Genomic DNA, 27,116 nt, shown 5'->3' on the forward strand with positions numbered 1-27,116 from the left:
TGGGTATATGATGTTTAAATCTTAGAGTTGGCTTAAAGCCGTGTGGCATGCTTGGATGGGAATGGGGATGCATTATGGGCTAGGAAACCAAAAGGAAGTGACGTGTGTATTATCTAGAATTAGGATGCGTGACTTAGTCGGTCTGAGTCATGCATCGGAATGTAGTTAATAGTAAGGGTAAGACGAAGTTCTTAGTGTCTTAACCCTAAGGTGAATCGTAGATGTTCACTTTAGTGGATAAGCACTCGAAGTAGAACATCGAGTTTGAAAGAGAAAGTGACTGTAAATGGATCCTGTAGGTTTTAGCATAGTAAGGGACATGTAAGAGCCAGGGATAGAAGGAGAGTGTTTCCAAGTGAAGTGTAGTTTTATTTCTAGTTTAGTTGCTTATGCATTAGATAGAGAATGACGCTAAGGTTGTGTGTATGCATGTAGGTTGTCATCTGTCATGCATATGAATGGACTACATGAAATGAGTATAACATGGAGTCTAGGTAAGTATTATGTTCATACCTTTCTAGAGCTATCTAGAGATATGAAAATGAAAATGAAATTTTTTTCCTTTACGATACTTTACAAAATGACACAAACGATGTTTTACAAATATATGCTAAGTATAAGTCTTCAAGCATATGTATGTAACAGCCATTCTTGGCAACCCATTTTTATGCACCTTAAGGTATTAAGTGTATGCATGTGAATGGATGACTATACATAGTAACAATTGTATGTACTTTCACGACAAGAGATGTTGAGGCTTATGCCTTATGCTTTAAGCAATGCTTTAAATAACGTGAAGAAAGTGTTTTAAATGTCCCTATGAACTGATGCTTTAAAGGATGCCATGGACTGATATTTTAAATGATGCATTGAAAGATGATGTTTAAGCTCATGCATTTCAATGACGTTTACCAATGAATGAAAAGAATAAAAGAAAAAAAAAAGGAACTGTAGGGATGGTGAACAGGGACAGTGGTAGTCCTACTTATGATTCTCGCCTACAGTGCGAGCTATAGGGATGGTGGTAAGCAAGGATTGTGGTAAGTCCCGCCTGTGATTCCCACCTCCAGTGACTGAATGAATGAAAGCTTTAATGTATGAAAATAGGTGACGACCATGTGACTGAACAAATGGGTACCCAATGAATGCCTAGCCAAAGGAAAGTGATAAGAAAAATGTATGTATGCTCAGACTCTTTAAGAAATGAAGGCAAGAGGCATGGGAAAATGTTTTACGAAAAAAAATCATTTTTAAGAAAAACCCCACTTTGTAATATTTTAAATGAACAAACTTCTTATGTACAGTATGTATGGAGTGATGAATACATGACTGAAAATCTATGTTAGTAAATGTTGACTATATGAAGTAATGCTTACGAGTCATCAACTAATTTTAGTTTTAATGTGTACCCTTCCCAGGGATAAGATGAGTGGAACGCGTCAAGATGGACATGGCCCAAAGGGGAAGAGCATGGAAGTTTAGACATGACGTTTTATATGAAATACTTTTAATTATAAAGTTTAATGTTTTCCATTGTAACCCTTTTTAAATTAAAAAGCACATTTTATTTTTAAACATAAGGTCTTTTGTATCCTAGGTAGAAAAGGAAAAAGTTTTAAAACAAGTGGTAATGCTCATCTCCTTCTTAAAATCATTTTCTAAAAGTTCTACCACAAGGACGAGCATTAGAATTAAAGTCCAGAATCTTGTGAGATATGTGAGGGCTTCCCCAAATGGCTTTGCCAGTTAGAGGCAATAGCCGAATAGCTTAAGATCACATTTTCCAATATGTTGCAACTAGACGTTCTAACTCGATAGAACTCTACATAAATGATATTGGATGTAGCACAAATGTACCAAACAATGTTCGAGTGGATGGAGGCCGAGGATGGGGGCATGAGGTATGCTTTGCTGGAGTTAGTTAGGGGGAAAGGGGGCTCGGTGCACTCAACACAGTTGATTAGGCCCATGTCAAGTATTTTGTTCAATTTTTTAAATTATTTTATGACATAACAATGCAGATATCTAGGAAAAAATATCCTACTATGAACATGTACTTCGAGGAGCTCTCGAGACTTAATGATCACTTGCAACAGAGTTGTGCTGATAGTGTGGGTTTGTTGAATGCAATGTCTATGAGGATGAAATACAAATATAATAAATATTAGGGAGATTATTATTTGTGGCTCAATCCATGGCCCCAATATAAGTTAGCAACTGTAGAAGATTAGATTAGGGACATCCTCGGTGATGAGAACGCTAATAAGTTTATTAGATTGCTTAAATGTGATATTGATGGTTTATATAGCCATCATAACAACACTGATTAGCCTTCAACTGAAGGTGATAGCTCCTCACGCCTGACTAGCTTGACATCTTCCTGGAATGACACACATGCAGAAAGTTCAAATTTATTGCGGCTACCACAGTATCATCAAAATCATGCATCGTGAAATATTATACATTGTAAGTCTGAGGTTGAGCATTACTTTTTGGAAGATGTTGAGCCACCTAGTGATACATTGCAGATATTAACTTGGTGGAAGGTGAATTCTAACAAGTTTCCAGTCCTTTCCCAAATAGCCAGAGATGTACTAGTCATTCCTATCACTACGACTGCATTTGAGTCGGCGTTTAGCACTAGATGTTGCGTCTTGGATGCTTATCGGAGTTCATTGTCTCTGACCACCATTGAGGCCCTTGTTTTCACAGAAAACTAGTTAAGTTCAATGCGCATTGGAGTAGATACTGTTGATGCAGAGAGCTATTGAGTCAAGTAACTTTATTATTTTAAATGATTATTTACATAATTTTAATGTTTTCATTATTTAATTTATAATTTATATGATTTTGTAGACCTAACTATGAATCCCAGACTAATTGTGGATGACTGAGATAGATGCACCGTAGGATGACCCCTTTATTGGTGAGAAACTCAATTTCATTATTACCATCATGCAAAACTAGTCAGAGTTAGAGGTGGAGGTGAGTTCATGATTACTATTTGTCATATTAAGTTTCTATTTCTTTTTCTTTTCCACTTTGCCATCATGATAGTACAGTACCTAATTCTATAGTGCATTATTGTAGATAGTAGATACCTAATATAAGAAAAAGAAAAATATAGTGCATTTGATCAATAAAACTTCATATTGGAAATCATTATCGAGTCATCAACTCAAATGCATGGAGTATGGACTGTCAAGACCTAAGACTGATGCGGGGGACTGTGCCATTGTGGCAATTTCATATTAATATTTTGATATTTTAAATTTAAATTTATTGCGATTTGTGATTTTAAATTTAAATTTTATCATTTGCGATTTGTAATTTGATTTAGTCATTATATTTAAATTTTAGCTTTTTAACTTATTTTTTTTACAGTATTTTAGATTTTTTAATTATTTTTTTAATATTTTTAAATAAGGATGGGCCAATCTGAATCTTAGATTGGGCCTTGGATATTAGGCCGTGGGCCAAGACCCAATCTGAGTAGGGCAACAGGGCCCAGTTGTGGGCAAGCCCACTTTACTCCGCTTGGAGTCGAACTCCGACTCCAATCAAGGTCGGAGCCAGAGGGAGTTTTGACCTCTGACTCCAGTGAGAGTCGGAGGTTAGAGGTGGACATTCCGATTCCATTAGAGTCGAAGCCCACCCCTAGTAGCGGTGATCTGAAGAGTGCAGATAGTCCAGCTGAAGGGAGAGTAACAGCATCTAGAAAACTTGGCTAGTACACCTCAGTAAAAGGAGTAAGCAAAAAGTGTAACAAGGACTTTCACCCCTTGCCAAGTGAGTAAGTGCCCAGGCGAGGAACGAGGAGCTGAAGAGGGTCGTAGTTCTAGAAAAGATGCCAATTGTGCAAAGGTGAGAAACAAGCCATAGGTGAGCAACAATCAAGACAAGACCCGTGCATATGTACAAGCTTTCCATAATAACATGGAAACTCTTAGAGGGTAGCATTGTCGTATGCAGAAGTTCACACTCTACCTGAAAGGTCACATTTGGAGTGAGTATGCTAAGAAAAAGTTACAGTATTGCATACCATACCATCTGAACCTAGAGATATGGTCCAAAGCCATGTGAGAGACCCATATTTAAGGAGAGACTACGGATTGGACCCAAGGTAGGCTGTAAGAACGTGGGCGCTTTGTCCTGGTAGTCTATCTCTATCATTTTGTTGTGGAATGATCGAGACCAAAGAGCTCCTAGTGAAGCATGTCTGGAGCTACAAGGATGTCATTGGGATGCCTCACAATTTGTGACTGTAAAACCCGAGTCCAGTGCCAAGTTGTTTTCAAATATATTTTTAGAATATAGACTACGGGCTTAAAATCTTTGTTTTAATAGTTTATGATTTTACCTTGATTTTAATATTTAGTTAAAAAAATTTTTTTTGGGCGAGATATATTTTTAAACAAGTTGAATTATTATTATTATTATTATTATTTTTGAGCTTGAGTGGAGATCCCAAAATTTATAAAAAGCCCGTTTATGTTTTCTTGTTTATTTATTTATTAATTTCATCACTCTATTTTCTAGGGCCACAAGTTCACGCACAGCCCTCAGTCTTTTCTAGATGCACGGTTTGTTTCATCAAGTCCGTATTCCCTAGGGTTTTGTCTCCTATAAATATGCATATATTTTTTATTCCCATGCATCTTAGAACAACCGAACCATCCTTACTCCTTCACGCCGCAACACCCAAGTAGCCACAACGCAAGCCACTGCAACGAAGCCATGAACGAGCCCTCCACGTAAATCCCTCTGCCCTGTCTCACGGATCAACTGCTGCCGCAGCGGCCTTCCACGCCAATCACCACCTGTTGTCGTTGTATAGAAACCACCCCTCCTCACCCACTGTTAAACTGCCTTTGAGGGCCACCGTACCTCACAGCCTTTAACGCCCTACGTAGAGTTCTACAACCCGTGTTCAGCGATTTTAGCCACCACAAGTCGCTGCCATGGAAGCCCCTGTTTTAGCCTCCTAAAACAGAGCAACGTCAGCCTTGTTATCAAACCCTTTTCGGTGCCGCCAGTCACGTTAAGGAGATACAGCGGCGTCGATCAGTGGAGCCTCAGAAAGCGCAGGTCGTGCCACCCCAGGTCCGCCGTGACCACCTCCCGGTATGATCACGCCGATTATCCCCATGCATAACCTCTCTGCGTTTTCTTGTTCCTCCCGTAATCTCTTTACCTCTCATCAGTTGGTCTCTCTCTCTCTTCTCTCTCTCTGTATGCTCAGCCGCCCAGCTCGCCGACGTATCCACTGTCCACTTCCCAGCTCTTCGCGCAACTCCTTCTCGCACGGTGAGCATGCCCCTACTGCGTAGTTAATCGGGAGGCTTAAAACTATTTTAAGTTTCTGTTGTTCCCGTGTCTTCCCATTGTCCATTGCACATTATGTGATTTTAAAACACTTTGCCTTTAGATGAGTGTTAAATCTACTTTTGTTGTACGAGGACTTCTTTCTATATTTATAAGTTCTAAAGAAAATAGACAAAAAATTGAATTATATTATTAGTAATAATATATATATATATATTTTTTAAAGTATAAATTTCGGGAGGGAATGGTATGTACAAAATTCTTTTTTTTTAAACCCTTTAAAAAGAAACTAGTTAAGTATGTATATATATAATAAAAGTTGTTGGTTACTTTAATAGATTTTTGTTATTTAGTATTAAATTTTTAAAGTTATATTTCAGTGGGTGGATTTTTACATTGAGCCTAAGTCTTTTTGATAGAAAATTATTATATTTATTTCAGAGGGCTTATTTCTACTTAGTTTATTTTAATACATTTTTTTAATATGTTATGTTAAGTTATTTTAAAGTGAAATGAATTTGAGTTGAGTTCGGATTCTAAAATTATTTTGGATCAGGTAATCTTTTTATTTCAAAGACATTTAATTTATTTTTAAATGGGTTGGGTTTTACTTTTTTTTAAATAAACCTTGTGAATAAGTGAGAATTGGGTTAAGTGAATATTAAGTGGATAATTGATGGTTTTGGAAAAGGATGGTATTTTAGGAATTTTGAGAATTTAGATTCTTGAGGAATTAAAATAGGTTATTTTATTATCTTAGGCTTAAATATTGAAGTAAGTGTTCGATTGGAAATTTAGGAAAATTACGTGACTATTTTATAGGTGGCGATTAATATTTGTTCGGCATTGTTGAGGAAACTTTTGAAAGATTAAGAAGTTCAGTTAAGCGGGGTTCCTATGCTAAACTTTGCATAAAAGAAATGAACTGAGGTTGATTTTGGAAAAATATGCATGTTTTATTATGAAAATAATTTTGAAACACCTCAATTATTTGTTTTACATTACTAATGAAATTTTGTATAAGAATAAGATATTTTCTGGCATGACTGGACATGAGTTATTTTGACATTTTATTTCTGAACTGTGTAAAAGAGAGCGAATATGAAATTTTGTATATAAAACTTATTTTTGTGATCTGATTATGCTATATTCTGAAAATGTTATGTACTCTAATATGATTTGATGTGATTTCTAAAAACCTCTGGCATGACGTTCTGTTTCTGTTTCTATTTTGACCTTACCACGGGTGTAAAACTGTGGCCTCTGTTTGGGTTGGTACCAACTGTTCTGTTTCTGGTGCACCCACTTTCGAAACAAAGTGGTTTTCTCGTAGTTTTTCATGTATGCACACTCGGGATTTCGATAATAATAAGGGGAAGATTCACATTTTGTTTCTACTCGATTGGCCGCCGGGGTTTGCACAACCCTACCACGAGGTTTAAACATGGAATTCTGTTCTGTTGTGATGTTTCAGTTATGCTGTACCAAAGGAATTTTGAATAAGAATATTTTTTGAACTTTCACTCTGATTTTTGTTAACATGTTTCTGCTTCTGCACTTTGAAAAAGAAAAAGAAAATATTTTGTTCTGCATTCTGAACTCTGTAAATGTTCGTGTTTGCACACTAGTATATGTTCTCTGCTTACTGAATTGTTGATAACTCATCCTTTATCTCCAAATATTTTTCAGATAATTTTAATAGTTCAGCTGGAGAATAAGAGTAAGAAGTTTTAGCAAGGTGTGATGATCGTAGTGGAATAAGTGCCCGAAGGTACAAGTGCTTATCTAAGAGTCGTATTTAGTAAATTGATTTATTTTCTAATATTTTGATTTGATGAGTTAAGAATATTTTCAAGTCTTTAGGAGTTTTAATTTATGTTATTAAGAATTTTTTTGTTGTCCCTATGAAGGAACATAAATATTTAGATTGAGTGAATAAATTAAGATTTTATAAAGTTTTCTAGATTTTATAGTTGTAATATTGAAGTTGATAGTAAGTAATAAGAACTAACTCTCCGGACCTCCAGAAACGGGACGTTACAATGACGACCCAATCCTATATTATTAGGGATAAATTAAGAATAATTTCATTGAGCCTAAATTAGATTAATGGGCTAATAATTATAGAAGCCGAATCGAGATTTATAGAATTATTTTAGATAGGCCATGGCCCATAAATTATTCAAACAAAGTATGAAATTTTCATGGGAATCAATAAATGAGTTAAAAAGCCCATTTAATAGACCAAATGGACCTTAATTAATTAGTAATAGCTCAGGAACTTTTCTAAAAGCCCATAAAAAAAGTTTTATTGGATGAGTTAGGTTTATATCGGACCTTGAGAATTTAGGCTCAGTTTATTATAAACTCCAAGCCCGTGAAAGTGTTCAACTCCAAACACAGTTACCATTCTGCATTCCTCCTCACAATACAATTCCTAACCGATTGCTTTCTATAAACTCCAACCATCCACGTCTCAAATTCCACTACAATTCACTCAATAGAGCACTCCCAACGGGATTACAATTCCACATTCAGCTCCACGTTAAAAGTCTTAAACCTAACAATATAAAGTCCTCTGCTGTATGTGAGAATCACTAGGAAGCTTGAAGTAGCCGCACCTCACATTCCTCACGTTACAGCCACAACCAATCACAAGCACGCTGGAAACCACCCACATCCCTTCCTCCCTCACAGCTCACGGCCTCCACACCGTGGTTGTCACCACATCCCCTTAAACCAACACACGCCCAAGCCCCAAGTCCTCCACCGTGAGCCTCTTCATCCACGCCGCAACCCACGTAGATTAGCCACTTACAAACTGCCCACATCCGGTGTTACTCAGCCACCGTGAAGACTGTGACCCAACTGAGTGCACCATAAAGAACTGTTTTAGCCACCTCCTCCACACACAACCAGCGCCCACCGTAGCTCATCCTCGAAGCCACACTGTGAATTCTGACCACCAGGTTGCCTAGCTAGAGGAGACACTACGCCGCTGCACCTTGGAGAGCCAACAAGCCACCTGCGCAAGCCTCTGTTTTCACACCCAAAAACAGAGAAAAACACGTCCAGCAGCTGCTCCATGCTCCCTTCCTCAGCCGCAGATAACGACAACCAGACATGCCTTCCCGTTGAGCACCACTGCTCTATCGTACCCCTCCGCCTCTCACCACGGTTGCACTGCCTTAGAAAAACCACCTCACTCGGCAAGGTCCCTCTTTATCTACACGGGCCACTTTCTTTCACTACCCTCTTTCTTGACGTCAAACTCTCTCTCTCTCTCTCTCTCTCTCTCTCTCTCTCTCTCTCTCTCTCTCCATTTAATCAGCACCAAACTATCCAATCTGTTAGACCACGACATTCTGTGAGGATGCACGTGAGCTACGTGGAAGTTTGGAACGTACGTAACAAAACAAGTTGAACGTGAAAAGCTTGTCGCATGCGACATGCATGCAGAGAAGAGCTTGCGGGCACGTGAAGAATGAGAAGGCTGCGCTAGGGTGGACTGGGTCATTGGCAGTTAGAGTGAGGTTTTCTGCATATTTAGTTCGTTAATTCGTGTACTCTATTTTTCTGCATGTTTAGTTCATCTGCTCTGTTTTCTGTTTTCTGTTTTTACGTGTGTTAGCGTCCAGTTGTTGGTTTCTAGTTTTCCTTTTGTTTCGGTTTGCTAGTTTGTACGTGGCTTTGCTTATCTAAGCAGCCCATGCCTCAGTTAATGAGATTATGAAGTATTTTGCATTCAAATTGTGGTACGTTTCTCACCCGAAGAAAAGACAACTATCCTAGCGTTTATATACTCTGTGTTTGGTACCTATCATTGGCCTCAGAGCCAGGTTATTTATGGGAACTAATAAGGAACGGATTGAGCAATTGGAGGTAAGACTTGGTGGAGTGCAAGATGGGCTACACAGGATGGAGATCGGCATGGCTGATAGGCTTCGACATTTAGAAGAAACTCTTAACCATCTCTTTGATGTATTGCTCACAAATCACGAGCCTCCACAACACAGTAACCACCACCGTGAAAGCCACGATGGGGAATAGCACGTTGTCTCTTCCAAAACGGCAAAACTAGAGTTTCCTCAATTCTCCATAGATGACCTGATGGAATGGTTCAATCATGTGAACCAATTTTTTGAATTCCCAAATACTCCTGAGGCACAGAAAGTATCCTTGGCTTCATACCACTTGGAAGGAGAGGCCAATCAGTGGTGACAATGGATCCACATGACATTCCAAGAGGAAGGACGGGTTCTCACGTGGGCTGATTTCGAAGATGAACTTTGGGAGCGCTTTGGGCCTTCGGAGTGCGGCTGATTTCAAAGATGAACTTTGGGAGCACTTTGGCCTTCGGAGTGCGAAGATTTTGACGAAGCTTTTTCAAGGATCATGCAGTTAAGCTCTCTACGTGATTACCAACAAGAATTTGAATGCTTGGGCAATTGGGTACAAGGATGGACTCAAAAGGCTCTGGTTGGGACATGCATGGGCGGCTTGAACGCTGAAATTGCCAATGGGATCAGAATGTTTAAACCATAATCCCTCAAAGATGCCATTAACTTGGCACGGATGAGAGATGATCAACTCACATGGCAGCGGGAGTTCTGACAACCACCCTCACTTGCATGAGCTCCTCTAGCTCTTCCACCAACAGCTCATGTAGCTCCCGCAGCACCTGCTTATCCGATCAAGCGATTATCATGGGAGGAAATGCAAAGGAGGAGAGCACAAGGCCTCTGTTTCCATTGCAATGATCGTTTTACAACCGGGCATAGATGCCAAAGACCCCAGTTGTTACTCTTGGAGGGACATGCGAGTAACGTGGTATGTGAGGACATCACTGATCAATGACCATTGAGGGTTGACCGAGGTGAAGGGGAAGTGGAATAAATTTTAGTGTAATGGAAGCATCTTCTAGCTGAGAAGGCAAAGTGGGATCGAAAAAAAAAAGTTATGGGAGATGTTTCTGAATATGCACCTTGAGGACAAGGATCCACTTGATGGGGGAGGTATTGTTAGGCCACGACATTCTGTGAGGATGGACGTGAGGTACGTGGAATGTACGTAACAAAACAAGTTGAACATGAAAAGCTTGTTGCATGCGACATGCATGCAGAGAAGAGCTTACGGACACGTGAAGAATGAGAAGGTTACTCTGGGGTGGACTGGGTCACCTGTAGGACTGGGTCACCTGTAGGACGGGGTCATTGGCAGTTAGAGTGATGTTTTTCTATATATTTAGTTCGTTAGTTCATGTACTCTATTTTTCTGCATGTTTATTTCGTGTGCTCTGTTTTCTATTTTTACGTGTGTTTGTATCCAGTTGTTAGTTTCTAGTTTTCCTTTTGTTTCGGTTTGCTCATTTGTATGTGACTTTGCTTATTTAAGCAGCCCACCAATGATAGGTCCCAAATACAGAGTACATAAATGCTAGGATAGTTGTCTTCTCTTTGGGTGAGAGACGTCCTACAATTTGAATGCAAAATACTTGATAATCTCATTAACTAAGGCATGGGTTGTTTAAATAAGCAAAACCACATACAAACTAGCAAACCGAAACAAAAGGAAAACTAGAAACTAACAACTCGACGCAAACACACGTAAAAATAGAAAACAGAGCACATGAAATAAACATGTAGAAAAATAGAGTATACGAACTAACGAACTAAATATGCAGAAAACATCACTCTAACTGCCAATGACCCAATCCTATAGGTGACCCAGTCCATCCTAGCGTAACCTTCTCATTCTTCATGTGCCCATAAACTCTTCTTTGCATGCATGTCGCATGCAACAAGCTTTCCACGTTCAACTTGTTTCGTTACGTACGTTCCACGTACCTCACGTCCATCCTCACAGAATGTCGTGGCCTAACAATATCTCCCCCATCAAGTGGATCATTGTCCTTAAGGTCCATATTCAGAAACATCTCCTGTAGCTTTTTTTTTTGGATCCCACGTTGCCTCCTCGACTAGTAGATGCTTCCATTACACTAAAATTTATTCCACTTCCCCTCCACCTTGGTCAGCCTTCAATGTCTGTTGATCAGTGATGTCCTCACATACCACGTTACCCGCATGTCCCTCTAAGAGTAACAACTGGGGTCTTTGGCATTTATACCCAGCTACAAAACTGTCATTGTAATGGAAACAGAGGCCTTGTGCTCTCCTCCTTTGCATTTCCTCCCATGATAATCACTTGATCGGATCAGTAGGTGCTGCGGGAGCTACACGAGCTACTGGTGGAAGAGCTAGAGGAGCTCGTGCAAGTAGGGGTGGTTGTAAGAACTCCTACTGCCGTGTGAGTTGATCGTCTCTCATTCGTGCAAAGTTAATGGCACCCTTGAGAGGTTGCGGTTTAAACATTATGATCCCACTGGCAATTTCAGCGTTCAAGCCACCCATGAATGTTGTGACGCCCCCAAATCCCCACGCCCGAACACGGGGAAATCGAGACGTCCGGATGGTGACAACCCGGGTCACCATCCCATCGACGTGTGCAAAAGCAACAAATGTGCACGGAAGAACACGCAGCGGATAACGAAAGTCATAGCTAAGTACCAGAATTTTTCTTAACGTAATACAACCTGTTTAAAACGTACATAGATAAAATATTACAAAACACGCATAAAATAAAATATCAAATACAAAGCATAACATCACCAACCCGGCGGAGCCGCATCCTCGGGCTCAGCCTCCTCCTCCTCCTCCTCGAACTCTGCACCAAAAGCTACGGAACCAAAAATGGTACCGCAGGTGAGTAAACTCAAACACCACCAGATAAAAACACATAGAACTCAAACAACATGGATGCAAGAAAAACCAATGCACATGCCCCGCAAAACCACATTTTTACCACGCACGCCAAAAACCCATTTGGCCCAATAAAAACATATTCTTAAAAACCACGCCTCGCCATTATCCCAGATAATGGCTCAAACCACAATTTTCCCGGAAAATGGATCAAAAGCCTCAAAACTAAAACTCGCCATTTTCCCAGAAAATGACCCGCATCCGAAAACCATAAAAACACACCGGTTATGCATGCACCATGATCTCCCCTAGGGATCATCCGCACACCCTGGCTATGTGCCACACCGCAGGTAAGGACCGCGCATGTGACACCTAAACGAGCGATGCCCAGACTCGCGCCCCGCGCTTACCTGGCCGGGCCATCCTCTAGCCCCTCTCCCGTCGTCGCCCAGCGACAACTCAGGGGACGTCACTCAGTATTATCCACTCCCGAGTGACCAGAGGAGCTCCACCGAGATAATAACTCATCCCGGCTTGGGCTCGTGAGACACACGCACCCGAAAATCCAATCACGCCAACAAAACAGGGTTTCTCAAATAAAATAAAATACACGTGCATGCCCCATGCAAATGCAATTATCAACGCACAAGACAAACAGCCAATCATAAAATAATAAATCAAGCAACTCCGTCCTCCATCCATCCGACCCCCGAACTCCTCGGACTCAGTCCGGAATCAACCAACCAGCAGCAATAAATTATTGAAAGAGCAATATATATTTAAATCTGAAAATAGGGTTTGGAAAATACTTACAGCGCTATATGGCAATTTTAGAAAACACGCGACGTTGCAAACGGTGCCGGAAAAGCAACATCACAGTGAAAATTCACTGTGGCCGTGGGTTGTGAAAAATCCACTTTTGAACGGGGACAAACTAGGACACGAAATTGATAGGGAATGGTCTAGGGATGATTGTGAAGCTATTGGAAGTGGTGGTTGGCCGTGGGTGGCGGCGGAATCGCCGGAAATAGGCCGGATTTCCCAAAAAGGAAAGCTAGCTCGTAGGAGCTGTTCCGGTGGTCGTTGGAGGCCGGAAATGGGTGGGTTAGGACGACAAGGGACCGGTGATGAAGTGGTGAAGAAATGGTGGCCGGAGGTGGAGCGACGGCGGCGGATCGAGCTGAAAACCGTGCGGGCTTTGAGGAGGATTTCCGGCCAAACGGCCGGCCGGCAGGGGGAGATATTTGGTGGGAAGGTGCACCGGAGGGAGGGGGTTCGAACGAGACCGGCGGTGTCGACCACGGAGGCCGGACGGCGGCGGGTCGAGGGCAGAACCAGTTCCGGCGTGGGTGAGGAGAGAGAAGAGAGAGAGAGGCCGGGGGGGGCTCAATCGGGGAGAGAGAAGAGAAAAAAAAGAAAAGAAAGAAAAAAAAGAAAAAGGAAGGAAAAAGAAAGAAGGAAAAAGAAAAAAAAAAAAAAGAAAAAAGGAAAAAGAAGAGAAAAAGGAAAAGAGAAAAAGGAAAAAAGATGTAAAAAGAAATGAGGTTCAATCCTCACTCCGGGAAAACAAAACAAACCGCCGAAAAGGGATTAAAAACCATAAAACATCTAAAAGAAATAAAACACAACGTCAAATAAATTAAAAACCAATTTTAAAACGTAAATAAATTAAAATAAATAACCAATATATTAATTAAAATAAAAACAATTATTTTAGCGAAAATACACTCAAAAGCGGGTCATCACAAATGTCCCAACCAGAGCCTTTGAGTCCATCCTCGCCGATTGCCCAAGTGTTCAAATTCTCGCTGGTAATCACGTAGAGAGCCTAACTGCATGATCCTTGAAAGAGCTTCGTCAAAATTTTCGCACTCCGAAGGCCCAAAGCGCACCCAAAGTTCATTTTCGAAATCAGCCCACAGGAGAATGTGTCCTTCCTCTTGGAATGTCCTGCGGATCCATTGCCACCACTGATTGGCCTCTCCTTCCAAGTGGTAAGAAGCCAAGGATACTTTTTGTGCCTCAGGGGTATTTTGGAATTCAAAAAATTGGTTTACACGATTGAACCACTCCATTGAGTCATCTCCGGAGAATCAAGGAAACTCTAGTTTTGTCGTTTTGGAAGAGACAATGTGCTATCCCCTATCGTGGCCTTCATGGTGGTGGTTACCGTGCTTTGGAGGCTCCTGATTTGCGAGCAATACATCAGAGAGACGGTTAAGAGTTTCTTCTAAATGCCGAAGCCTATTAGCCATGCTGAGCTCCATCCTGTGTAGCCCATCTTGCACTCCACCAAGTCTTACCTCCAACTGCTCAATCCTTTCCTTATTAGTTCCCATAAATAACCTGGCTCTGAGGCCAATGATAGGTCCCAAACACAGAGTATATAAATGCTAGGATAGTTGTCTTCTCTTCGGGTGAGAAACGTACCACAATTTGAATGCAAAATACTTGATAATCTCATTAACTGAGGCATGGGCTACTTAAATAAGCAAAGCCATGTACAAACTAGCAAACCAAAACAAAAGGAAAACTAGAAACTAACAACTGGATGCAAACACATGTAAACATAAAAAACAAAGTAGACGAAATAAAAATGCAGAAAAATAGAGTACACAAACTAAAGAACTAAATATGCAGAAAAAATCACTCTAACTGCCAATGACCCAGTCCTGCAAGTGACCTAGTCCACCCCAGTGTAGCCTTCTCATTCTTCACGTGCTTGTAAGCTCTTCTTTGCATGCATGTCGCATGCAACAAGCTTTTCATGCTCAACTTGTTTTGTTATGTACGTTCCACGTACCTCACGTCCATCCTCACAGAATGTCATGGCCTAACACAGTCTTGAGCCACCAACAAATCACCCTGCTTCACCTGAGCCCATCGTAAGCCACGAACAACCCACACGGCCAAGCAACTGAAAGCCACACCGCGCATCCTCTTCCCCTCTCTTTTATCCCTTCACTCTCTTGGTATTATCTCTTTTCCTTTCACTTTATTCTCTCTTTCTCATACATGCTAGTTAGTAGGTTAGTATATGTTTGACCTCAAGGGATTGAATATGAGATGCCATATGAATTTAAGAGCACTTAGACCCATCAAAAGTTGGAATATTTTTAGAGTTGTCAACAGATATAAGAATATCATAATACATTTTAATGTCGATATTATGGATTTAATGTGTGCATATGTTGGGGTCAACACGTGCTTGCATAGATAGAATTATAAGATCATTATATGGAATAATGGGATTTTAGGATTTAATCGTGTAAGATTATTTGGAGGAATTTTATAAATACTAAAGTACTTAAGGAATGACAAAATTTTAGGATCCGAGATTTCTAGACTTTTTTTCAGGTTTTAATAACGAAGCATGTGATTAATTGGGAATTTATGAAAATTACTGACATGTTTATAGGTAACATCTGTGTCTCATAAATAGTGAATTAGCGCTACGAGGTAAGTAACATGAGCTTACCCTTACACGTATATATGATAAATGGCAGTCTTTTATAAAATATTATGCATGTATGCTATCCATTAGAAGCCCATTTTTACGTACACAAGTCATGATAAAATTATGAAAATCCATGATTTTAGTTGAAGAATTATGTATCAAAAGATGTATGAAATGTCATGATTTTACAAAAAAAGTTATGCATAAAAAGATGTATGAAATATGATTTTATGTGAGAGTTATGCATTAAAATATTTATAAAAAACCATGCATGATTTTATGTGAAGATTTATGCATTAACATATTGATGAAAAATCATAATTTTATAAGAGGAAACATGTATCACAGAATTTTATGAAAAAATGCAATTTCATTTGAAATCTATGATATGACAAGTATGCAAGTATGATTATGATAAAGTATGAATAATAAGATATGTAACAGCCTATGTTATGATATGAAGATGGTTCCATATTGTTAATGGCATGTTTTGTAAGCCTTTAGGTCGGATCCTCAATGTCTCAGGCCTTCAACCTGTTCCTGCGTACATGAAACAACTCCCAGATCTAGCAACCATGGGCTGGACGGAGGCTCCAAAGCTTAAGTTAGCTAAGAGTCAAGGAGGAGATGAAGTTATTTTTTGAGTTTAGAATTACCTGATGCCCCATCTTGGCGTTTGGAGGGTTGCCTTCATAACTATGTCTAGGGTCAGTAACCCATACCCTGTGCCCAAGTAGAGGGACACCCCTTAGCTGAACTCATTTGATGTGACGTGGCTTTCTAGTGTGGATAATTAATGCGGAACGACTAGACTAAGCCACAATGTAAAGTACTATCGGGATAGTGTGCTCTCTCTTATCTATCTGAAAATGGGAGGAGAAGGTCCTACGCTTTTTGGCCAGCTTGACCCAACACACCAGTCCATGCTTGGTCGGGCAGAGAGCTTCTTGAGTGGGCTACTGAGAGGTCAAGCAAGCTTCGGCCTAGTTTGGATAGGGTGTCACTAATTATTGGGCTAGGCTTGTGCCTTAGGGAAAAATCCCCCTAATAGTTACCCCTAATTCCTATCGAAAGGATTCGGTGGAAATTTTTCCAAACCCTCATTTTCCCGCTCTTGATATAAATTGATAGGAATTGTTTCCACTCTTGTCTCGTTAGTGTGCCTGAGGGCAGTTGCACCGAGTGCCCTATTGTGATTAGTTCTCGGGAGCATGGCTTGACAGTTCCCTTTCTCTCAGTAATGGCACGTTCATATGGTTTTTTCCTGAACCTGATGATATCCACTTCGTCCAATGGTTTCAGGATACTCCGTCCACATTCTCTCATGTTGATTCGAATTTGCTTTGTCAATGCTGCGAGAGTGCTCTTGCAATCATGGAATACGAACCATCCCTCAGGGGCCTATATGTAGACATAGAAAGGTGGATGGGACATTTATCACTCTGCAACTCCATAGTTTGCCTAAGTTGTTCTTGCTCCGGGTATTTGACTCTATCTTCTTTTCTCCTCAATGGCTCCTAAAAAATCCAATTGAATGGTCCCAAAGGGCTTGGATGGCCCTAGGACCACAGGTCCCCTAGCCTCTCCAGCTTGCCCGTGGGGACAAGACTCCCTAAAGTTCTTGTTGAGGGTCAAGGATATGCAGGATCCTCGTGTCACTCGTCAGTAACCCCTCCGACCTGTGTGCTTTGAGGCAAACGTACAAAATACTCGAGTGCATAGTTTTTGAGGTCTCGCTGCTGGATGAAGGGGCTATAGTCATTGAGAGATTTTCCTACAAGGTCACATTGTTTCCCTCCATATTCTCCAAAAATCTTCAGTTGCCATTCTGTCTCCAAGTTTGCAATATGCTGGATATGGTTGGTGTGGCGCTTGCCCAACTCCTCCCTAATGCGTGGAGAACCATTGTGGGGTATTATGTGATCTGGCGGCGAGCTTTGGAGGAAGCTTAGGATGCTTGGCCTGACCTTACTGGCCGAGAGTTCTTCCATACCCACCGGGTCCAGAAAAGGAGGAGGGGAAATACTTGTAGTTTTGCCCCCACCTAGCCACTTGTCTGCTTGGAGCCGTCGTATGATAGGAGGACCTCATGGCTCAGGCACTTTTTCTTCATTTCTAGAGTCAAGTGGGAGTATTCTTTGAGGTAGTCAGTGGAACAAAACATTCCAGTTCAAGCAAACTAGGGAGTCGTGCTTGAAGAGAAGCTGGCCGTTTTGGGATTGTGCGGGACTGGGTTGCTAGTCATTCGGAGGAAGCTTGGTTAAACGTTTTGTTGAGCACTGATAGTTTGTTGCAGTATCTTCCTGCCCACGTGGCATTGCATCGAGTGTCATCTTTAATCCTATTAGAGCCCACCGGTTGTTCTGCATGCAGACTGTCCGCCAATCCGCTGGTGGAGGGAAAAGAAAAAAGGCCTTGGCAAATTTCGCCAGTTGCATTGGATTTTGATGATGATGTTCCTCCCCCTTTTGGTCAGTCTTCGATCAGGATTTCTGTCCAATGGCCTTCCTGCCCCCTGGTCGGGGGGAGGGGAATTCCCACGCTTCTAAGCCTGAGGGTGTCATTCCATCCTTCGTAGGCGCTTAGGGAATCAAGTTCCTTCTCATATTTCCAGTGTGCCTGGCCCCCGACGGGTGTAGGACCTTCATGTGCTACACTATGTGTCCCTCCTATAGCCTCGTTTGTCATTGGAGGTTCCCCCATGCTTTTGCCCAGGGGGAGACACTTAGCGTCCTTGTTCTGCTAAGTCTCTTAGGGCTACTATTCTCTGGTGCTGCAAGGCCAAGACTCTGGAGTAGCTATCATTGGGCGTCAAGCACTCGGGCTCTAACCTGTGGGTTCCTCAGGTGCCCCCGTTCAAGTTTGTCTTTGAGTATGGGTCCTTTTGTCCTTACACTCCCTAAAATTTTTCCTTATGGTTTCAATTGATGTTTTCATAGTAGGGTCCCGACCAGATACTGGCCTCGGTGACGAACGATTAAGCTGCGTTGGGCTCTGATTACGCCCAAACTATTATGCAGTGTTATAATATAGTTTAGGGTGTCGATCCATAGGGAGTCAGAAGAAACGCTACAAGATGCAAACTTAAGAGAAAAGATTAAATGACAATATGATAAGAATGTGAAAATTCTACCTTAAGCGTGTAATTAAAATGAGATTAGGACACGAATAAAAAGGCAAGTAAAGTTTTGGGCTTCCATCAATCGGATTCAATATTCCAACTTTTTCAATCAAAACTATATACGCAATCAAGAATTATAGCACCAAATTCCTAATCGGAAGATATTTTTAGTTCTAGAATCTATTCTCCCTTGACAAACAACAGTTTCCATGTATAAAAATAAATATCAGATCTAAGATGACCCTATGTTTACAAATAATAGTGCAACAGAAGATCACATCAAAAGCATGAAAAACATGTTTAAGTCACAAATATATATTCATAATCCTATAGCTTAACCAAATTAAACCATAGCAAGATTTAATATAATTATCTCAAACTTAAAATATCCAAAATAAATAGAGAATTGAATCCTAAAATCTTAAACAATAAAGCTTAATCTATGAATTGAAATAAAGTAAAAGTATTTTCACCAATCAATTTTCACCCTAGGCTTTACCCAGGATTTAGTTCTCAATGGGAGAACTCAAAATGTAAAAATAAAATATTTTTCTCTTTATATCTGCCTCTTGTGCCTCTCCTCTATCTTCATTTTGTGCTAATAATATGCTTATATAGGGTAGGAAAGAAACTCTAATGTCTTCATGATTCCCGCATAAAAAATCGCTTAAATTTTAGGATTCATCTTGGCAGCCACGTATGTATTTCAAGAAATTGAATTTAGAAATTGTTATTCGAGACTAATTTATAGCCCTTTAAGATAGATTTCCAACTAATCAAGAATCGTATAAATTCGATATGTGAGTAGAAAGTTACGATCAAAATATTAAAGTATGTCCAAGCTGTTTCTTAGCAAATTTTAGACTTAATTAGACTTCTTGCGGTTTCCTTTTGTGATCTTTTTCTTCTTTTTCTTGATCCAAATTGCTCTCTAGCCCCATGAAAGTTCTCATTTGAATTTGATTGGGCTTTGACTTACTTTTTTATAACTCTGAAATTAAATATAAAAATTTCCTTAGGAGTATCCCAAATTAAATAGAAACTCAATTCAAGAATACTCATTAATTTCTATGATTTCTATTCACACCCCCAACTTGCTTATTGCCAGTCTCTATCAAATTCTATGCAAAAGAGATGAAAGAGACTAAAGAAAATACTAAAATGACCAATTAATTCATATTTTCCAGTTTTACATATCAAAACAATCTAAGGAATCCAATAACCTATCAAGATCAATCCACTTATAGCGATTCACAAAGTGTGTGTGTGTGTTCTCCAAGCCATAACCATCTTACCACAAGTCTTGACACATGTAACATCAAGAACATCTCAAGCAAAATGTTCAACTCCATAACTCACTAATATAATAGTGTTTCGTGTAAGAGTTCTCTCTATGGAAGTGACAGGTGGTGTACATACATTCACATGGAGATTTAGGTAATTGTAAATAAGCAACAAGCAAATATTGATCTTATAATAAGAATACTAACAAATGAGAATTCAACCATTATTTCCACAGGCTTACTTGGTATCCGAACAATAAAAACAAAAAGTTATAATGTGGCTTAGGTTAGGCTATATGAAAAAAAAAGGAAATAAATAAAAAGATTCAAAAACTTCCAAGTGCGTGCTTAAGAAATCTTATTAAACATCTCAATAAACCACATTCTTCACTTGATGTACTATTCAGCCTTTTAAATCATCGAATAGTGCCTCTTTTCTTTTTCATTTTTTTTCCTTTTCTATTTTTTGTTCATATTTCATTTTTTTTTAATAATTTGGTGAACAAGTATATGTCACCCTGGTATTTTACTATTTCTACCTAGCCTTGGTATTTCTGCCATTGAAGCTAACTCACTTGAACAACTAGTAACTTGTGTTCTTCCATTTGTCTTCTCTTTTTTTTTTCTTCGCAAAAAAAAATAAAAAATTTCACATCTAGTACACACTTGGAAGTAATAAGGGTAAGAAAAATCAGTGTATAGGTTATACTTTAATGTGGAGAGGTATGGATAATGTAGGTATATGAAGAAAAAAATGCTATATGTGTTTCTTGGTTCAAAGTTGACTACTAGGAGTCTATAATTCAAATGGTTGGTTTGAAAAACTCAAACGTTAATCCTAAATTGACCTTCATCATATCCCAAGTATATTCGCCATCAGACCACAAACCATATAATAATATTCTCAAAAGAAGTGCCTAATTCAAAAAAATCAATAATCGTTTATCACAATTTTCAGCATTTATTGGCTCTCAATCCTCTCCAAAACTCACACATAAAGACTTAAACAAAAGAGTTCTCTAGATATATATGTCAAACTACCATCTTACCATAAAACTTGGATAAGTGTATTAGAAATTCTGTTAATACCTCAACATAATGATCAAAATAGATTTGTTGAATTCACTAAGATGGCTATATATGAGAATAAGTACACATGTGAAAGGATGTACTTGTGATAGTGCCATAAAGTTCCAATAAGTGTGAAAATACAGATTTGCACCAAGCTTCAACCCCCAACTTAAAATGAAACATTGTCACCAATGTTTAAGAATCAAAACTGAGATGAGAGTAGCTGAAGAGGGTAGAATACACCTGATGTGTTATGCAGGCAGACCGATAATCATAAGAGATAGCAAATTGAAATGGCAAAATAACACTATCCTGCAAACAAAAAACAAAGAAAACAACAATAAATAAAAAGAAATAAAAAGAATGGAAAGAAAAGAAAAGAAAAAGAACATATATACCTACATGGTGGGATCAAGGTGAATAGACCACGTCTACAAGTGAAATCTCTTCCACTTCAGAAACTTGCTAATCAATAAGTATTTTTAGGTATTGACCATTTATTTTAAAAACCCGGCTATCCTAGGGTCCTCTATTTCTACCGTCCCATTTTTAAAAATATGTTTCACTTCAAAGGAGTCGATCCATGATTGAACTGAAATATTGCATATAGTATACATTTAAAACCAATATATTTTGATTCTTTTATTACATTATTATTAGTTTTAGATGAAAAAATGATTAAGATACATAAATTTAAGTTATAATTTAAATTGATTAATAGCATGAATTTATACTTAATTTTATAACTTGTGTTTAATTGGACTATATTTTTTTTTCGCATGCATAACATATTTTTGATATTTTATTCTATATTTTTATTTTTTTATTTTTATTTTTTTATATAAATAAATGAAGCATGTGGGCTGAAAAATATAAAAAATAAAAGAAAAGTGGGTTGCTTTTTGGTTTTTTCATAAAGAACTTCACTTGATTTTTGAAGAGATTGAATGAGAAATGTTTTTAAGCTTTTTGATCTTTTACACGTGGCATGGATTGTGAGGTTTACTTATATTAAAACTTTGGCTTGGGGCAAAATTGTTTTATTCTATTTGGTTCATTCACGGATAAGCACATAATTCTTTCTTGGAAGCCGCACAACTCTATTTGGACTGCAGGGTAATATTGGGACTTTTGACATGCACGTATACTTTTTCTTTTGAGAGCATTAGGAGCCGCAGAGAATTTTAATTCACTTGGGCGTTTTTCAAGCCGCACGATATTTGGGACCTGGACTTCGGACAGAACACGTACAGAATATATTTTGAGTGTCGCACTCCTTCTTCCAGGCAATTCAATACCAGATGTAATTTTATTTCTTTGGGTATTTTTGAGTACCGTTGAAATTTTTTTTAAAGAGTTCAATTACTGTTACAGTCTAGCCTTTTTTATTATTTTCAATCTATATCTCTATTCATTTGACTTGATCTTTTCATTCCCTACTTTGTATTTAATTTCAATTTGAAGTTTATGATATATTCTTGATTTTTTGATTAAAAGTTTAGACATTTTATTTACTATTTATTTTATTTTATGTCAGTTATTTTTCTTATTTCTTTAAATTTTCATTAAATATGCATTACAATTACATTTTAGATTAATTTCAGTTTATTATTTAATTTTTAGATTAATCAAAATTGTTTAGCGTAGTTGAATATTTAATTGTTAATTTCAATTTGTTAGTCTTTTACGTTCCATTTCGACACTAAAAAAAAATAAATCCAAAAGTATGAATCTAGTTTATGACCAGAGCCTTTTTTATTTCCATTGCACTATTCTATTCATTGCACATACCACCATTTTTATTTATGAAACTTTTCATCATTTTATACGAGTTTGGATTTAAACAACTTTTTCCGATGAGACGATCTAAGAATTTTATTCCTAATTATTACACAATATCCTTCTGTACTTGGGATAGCTTTTGTGCTACTCATTTTTGAGTGAGTCAAGTTTTTAGTGCTGTTGCCGAGGATAGTTGTCTAATTTAAATTTAAACTCGTTATTTTATTTTTTATTTTTCAGTATCTTATCTCTGATTACATATTTCATTTGTCATCTAACACTCAGTTGCTTGAACCTTATATATGCGATTTAGACTGATGTTTCATGTTATGGGTGAGAGACAGTTCAAATAGGTTGCTTAGAGTTACATCGAGCATTGTGAGTAGTTTACACAGCTTAGAGATGGATAACTCTTCTGTCTCTTCTATGAGTGAGGATATTGAAATTGAACAAACCATGGATGCACCTGCACCACGCACTCTTAAGGATTATTTGCAACCTACTTGCACCACTACACTTTCATGCATTGTTTTACCCGATAATATCCCTAATTTTTCTATTAAGCATGGCATAATGTTAGTAATCCCTCAGTTCCATGGGATGGGTTCTAAGAGTCCTTACCAGCACCTGACAAATTCTGAGTTGGCTTGCACTACTTTTATTACTAAGGCCATTACTGATGAATTTATTAGACATCATTTATTTCCTTTCTATTTAAAGGATAAAGCAAAGATTTGGTTTAATTCTTTGAGACCTAATTCTATCTCTAGTTGGTCTGATATGCAGCGTGAATTCTTACAAAAAAATTTTCCTTTTAAGAGAACTTAGTTTTTGCAAGAGCAAATCAGTCAATTCAATCAGAAATCTGTTGAAACTTTTCAGGCTAGTTGGGAAAAATTTTAAAATTTGGTAAACATCTTTCCAAATCATGGTTTCGAATCTTGGAGGTTGGTTAGCTATTTTTACACTGGACTCACTCCAGAATGCAAGTAGTTTGTTTAAACGATGTGCAATGAGAATGAATTCTTTAGCAAGGAACCAATGAAGCACTATCATTTTTTTATTATCTTGCCGAGAGTGCACAACAGTGGAACACTCAGACTAATCGAGTGATGTTAACGGCATAACCACTAAGGGCTATTTCTGGAGGGGGCATATATGAGCTTAAGGAAGAAACTGATGTTCAAGTCTGAATATCTACATTAACTAGAAGACTAGAGGTCATGAAAATGAAAAAAGTGAAGGCTGTGAAAGTAGTAGAGGCATGTTCTATATGTGCTGATTCGAACTACAAAACCCAAAACTGCCCAATTATGCTAGTATTTCAAGAAAGTGGGTCTGAGCAGATGCAATAAGCTAACTGGGTTAATAGAGCATAGAATCAGCCTTTTTCCAACACATATAATCTGGGGTGGAGGAATCTTCCAAATTTCTTATGGAGAATGATCAGCCTGGCCGGTCTCCACCATCTTCGTAGCAGCCATTTAATCAGGGTGCTCTTCAGCACCAGTATCAGTCATATCAGAGTTCTCAAAGCTATACTCTTTTGTACCATAATCCTGAATTTCATAAAAAACAGAACAAATATCAACAACATCAGATGAATCACTAATAGAATCAAAATCAGAATTAATAAGGGAATATTCAAGGGGATCAAAATCATGAGTTTTGTGAACTCCCTTGTCTATGAGTGAGTCAATCATGTACATTTGGTGGCACTCGTTATCCTCTTTTAGATGTTTCTCAATATGAAAAATGTTCACCTCGAGAGTCATATTCCCAAAAGAAAGTTTCATTAGACCATTCCTGTAATTGATTAATAATTGATTTCTAATTTGCTGCTCAATTAGAGTACTAACTTGTTCTATCAGAAATGCTGTCTTCTCAACATAGTGCTTCCTTTTAACTATACACAAATCTTTAAGAACTTTTGCATAAGTAGGAACTTGTTTAATAACATGCAAAAGAAGAAGGTTAATCTTTACCTACTTGAGGTTTTTCAAGATTTCCTTACTAGAATCCAAAGTTCGCATACCAGATTTTAAAACTTGAGGAAATGGTACCTTAACTGGGCTCTTGATTATCTTAGCTTCCTTGGACAACTTGGTACTATTATTGTTTTGTTCATCCTCAACATCCCCTGGCTTATCAGTTGGTGGGATGAATAAGGATTTGCCACTTCATGTCATAATGGCATTGATATCCTTCAAATTTTCTTGTACCATATGTTGACCTTGGGATGTGGATTGAGTTTGAGAAGGGAACTTGCCATGCTCATTCACACTCAAGAAGCTCATCATCTTGGATATATGGCTATTTATCTCATTGTTTTCTTCAACAACATGCGTAATCAAATATTCAAACTTTTTCTTAGTTTTACTCTATGCCTCAATAAAAGCATGTAAAGTATCTTCTAAGGGGCTCCTAGAAGAAAAAAATGATGCATGATATGGTACAAGGTAAGCTCTAGGTGAATGTGCAGGCTGTTGGTTTTCAGATTTTCAACTAAAATTGGGGTGATTATGCCAACCAGGATTGTAGGTATTAGAGAAAGGTGCAACGGGCTTCATGTACATACCTACGGCGTTACATTATTCCTCATACATTTCCCTCATTTCAGTAAATGCGGGGCACTCTTGAGCTAGGTGATCTACCTCACCACATACAAAACATGGTCTAAAGGACTCTACACGAGTAGCCATGTGTGTTGGCTTTAAATCCTTAGTTTTAAACTCCTCTAACTCCCTATTAAGCATCTCCACTTTAGCTTTTAGATTATTCTCTTCCCTAAGATGGTAAATCCCACCACAATTTGGATTTCCAGTAGGCCATGACCTATTTGTACTCTCAATAGCACTAGGTTCGGTGCAAGTGTGAGCTTTTTTAGCAAGCTCATTGAGATATTCTATGGCTTCATCTAAATTGTTTTTTGCAAAAACTCACCATTACATATCATCTCTATAAATTGACGCTCTCTAGGTGTAAGTTTCTCATAGAAATAACTAACTTAGCGCCACTTCTCATACTAATGGTGAGGACTCATACTCAACCTCTCCCAAGCCTAATACAAAGTCTCATTATCCTTTTGTGCAAAGGTGGAGATCTGCCTCTTCAAAGCATTAATCTTATGTTGGGAAAAGTATTTGTTAAAGAAAACATGTGTCATCTCATTCCATGATCCTATTAATTGTGGTCTTAGTGAGTACAACCAGTTCTTTGCTCTATCCTTCAAAGAGAAAGGAAAAAACTTAAGTCTCAAAACATTATTTGTAGCAATATATGACTATGGAAAATTGCAACTATTTCCTCAATATCTCTGATATGCAAATAAGGATTTTCATTTTCTAAACCATGAAATATAGGAAGTAACTGTATCATCCCTGGTTTAAAATCAAGTTGATGATGAGTGTTGGTTGGAAATATGATGCATGATGGTGTGGCTATGCGTGTAGGGTGGAGGTAATCCTAAAGAGTTCTAATGGGTTGGTCTTCATGTTCACTCATTTCTTTGGGACTAGATGGATTGTCAAATAAAGGATTTAAAAAAATTTGATTCTGACTCTAGCACAGGCCTACAAGCAAACATACCCAAGGTGTCTCTATATCTGTGCATGCAAGGTAAAAAAAAATGCTAAAAACTAAAAAAAATAAAAACTACAAAAAGAAAATGAAAAAAAATAATACAACAAACTAAAAGAGGGAACAGAGTTACCGCCTTTACAAACTGCTAAAATAAATTATGTCTTGTATTGATTCTTGCACCGTACTCCCCGGTGACAATGTCAAAATTTGATTACGTCCAAATGATTATGCGGTGTTATAGTATAGTTCAAGGTGTCGATCCACATGGAGTCGGAAGAAATGCTACAAGATGCAAGCTTAAGGGAAAAGATTAAATGACAATATGATGAGAATATGAAAATTCTTCCTAAAGCGCGTAATTAAAATGAGATTAGCACACAGATAAAAAAGCAAGTAAAGTTTCTGGCTTCCATCAATTGGATCCAATACTTTGACTTTTTCAATCCAAGCTATATAAGCAATTAAGAATTATAGTACCAAATTCCTAATCAGAAGATATGACATTATACGCATCTATATTTTCAAATTTAATTCTAGAATCTCTTTTCCATTAACAAATCACAGTTTTCATTTATAAAAAGAAATATCAGATTTAAAGATGACCCCTATGTTCACAAACAATAGTGCAGCAGAAGATCACATCAAAGGCATGAAAAACATGTTTAAGTCACAAATATATATTCATGATCCTATAGCTTAACCAAATTAAACCATAGCAACATTTAATATAATTATCT

At 38.2% G+C, this 27,116-nt stretch overlaps 1 long non-coding RNA gene across 1 annotated transcript; it reads left to right on the forward strand.

Annotated features, from left to right (window-relative positions):
• Nucleotides 1-4,672: 4,672 nt before the first annotated feature.
• LOC122313042 lies at nt 4,673-9,075 on the forward strand. The gene is made up of 3 exons (XR_006243264.1): nt 4,673-5,124; nt 5,243-5,307; nt 7,015-9,075. It is a non-coding gene; the product is annotated as an uncharacterized LOC122313042 (long non-coding RNA).
• Nucleotides 9,076-27,116: the final 18,041 nt, after the last annotated feature.

This window comes from Carya illinoinensis, chromosome 6 (assembly GCF_018687715.1).
Source record: "Carya illinoinensis cultivar Pawnee chromosome 6, C.illinoinensisPawnee_v1, whole genome shotgun sequence".
In the NCBI taxonomy this organism is placed as follows: domain Eukaryota; kingdom Viridiplantae; phylum Streptophyta; class Magnoliopsida; order Fagales; family Juglandaceae; genus Carya; species Carya illinoinensis.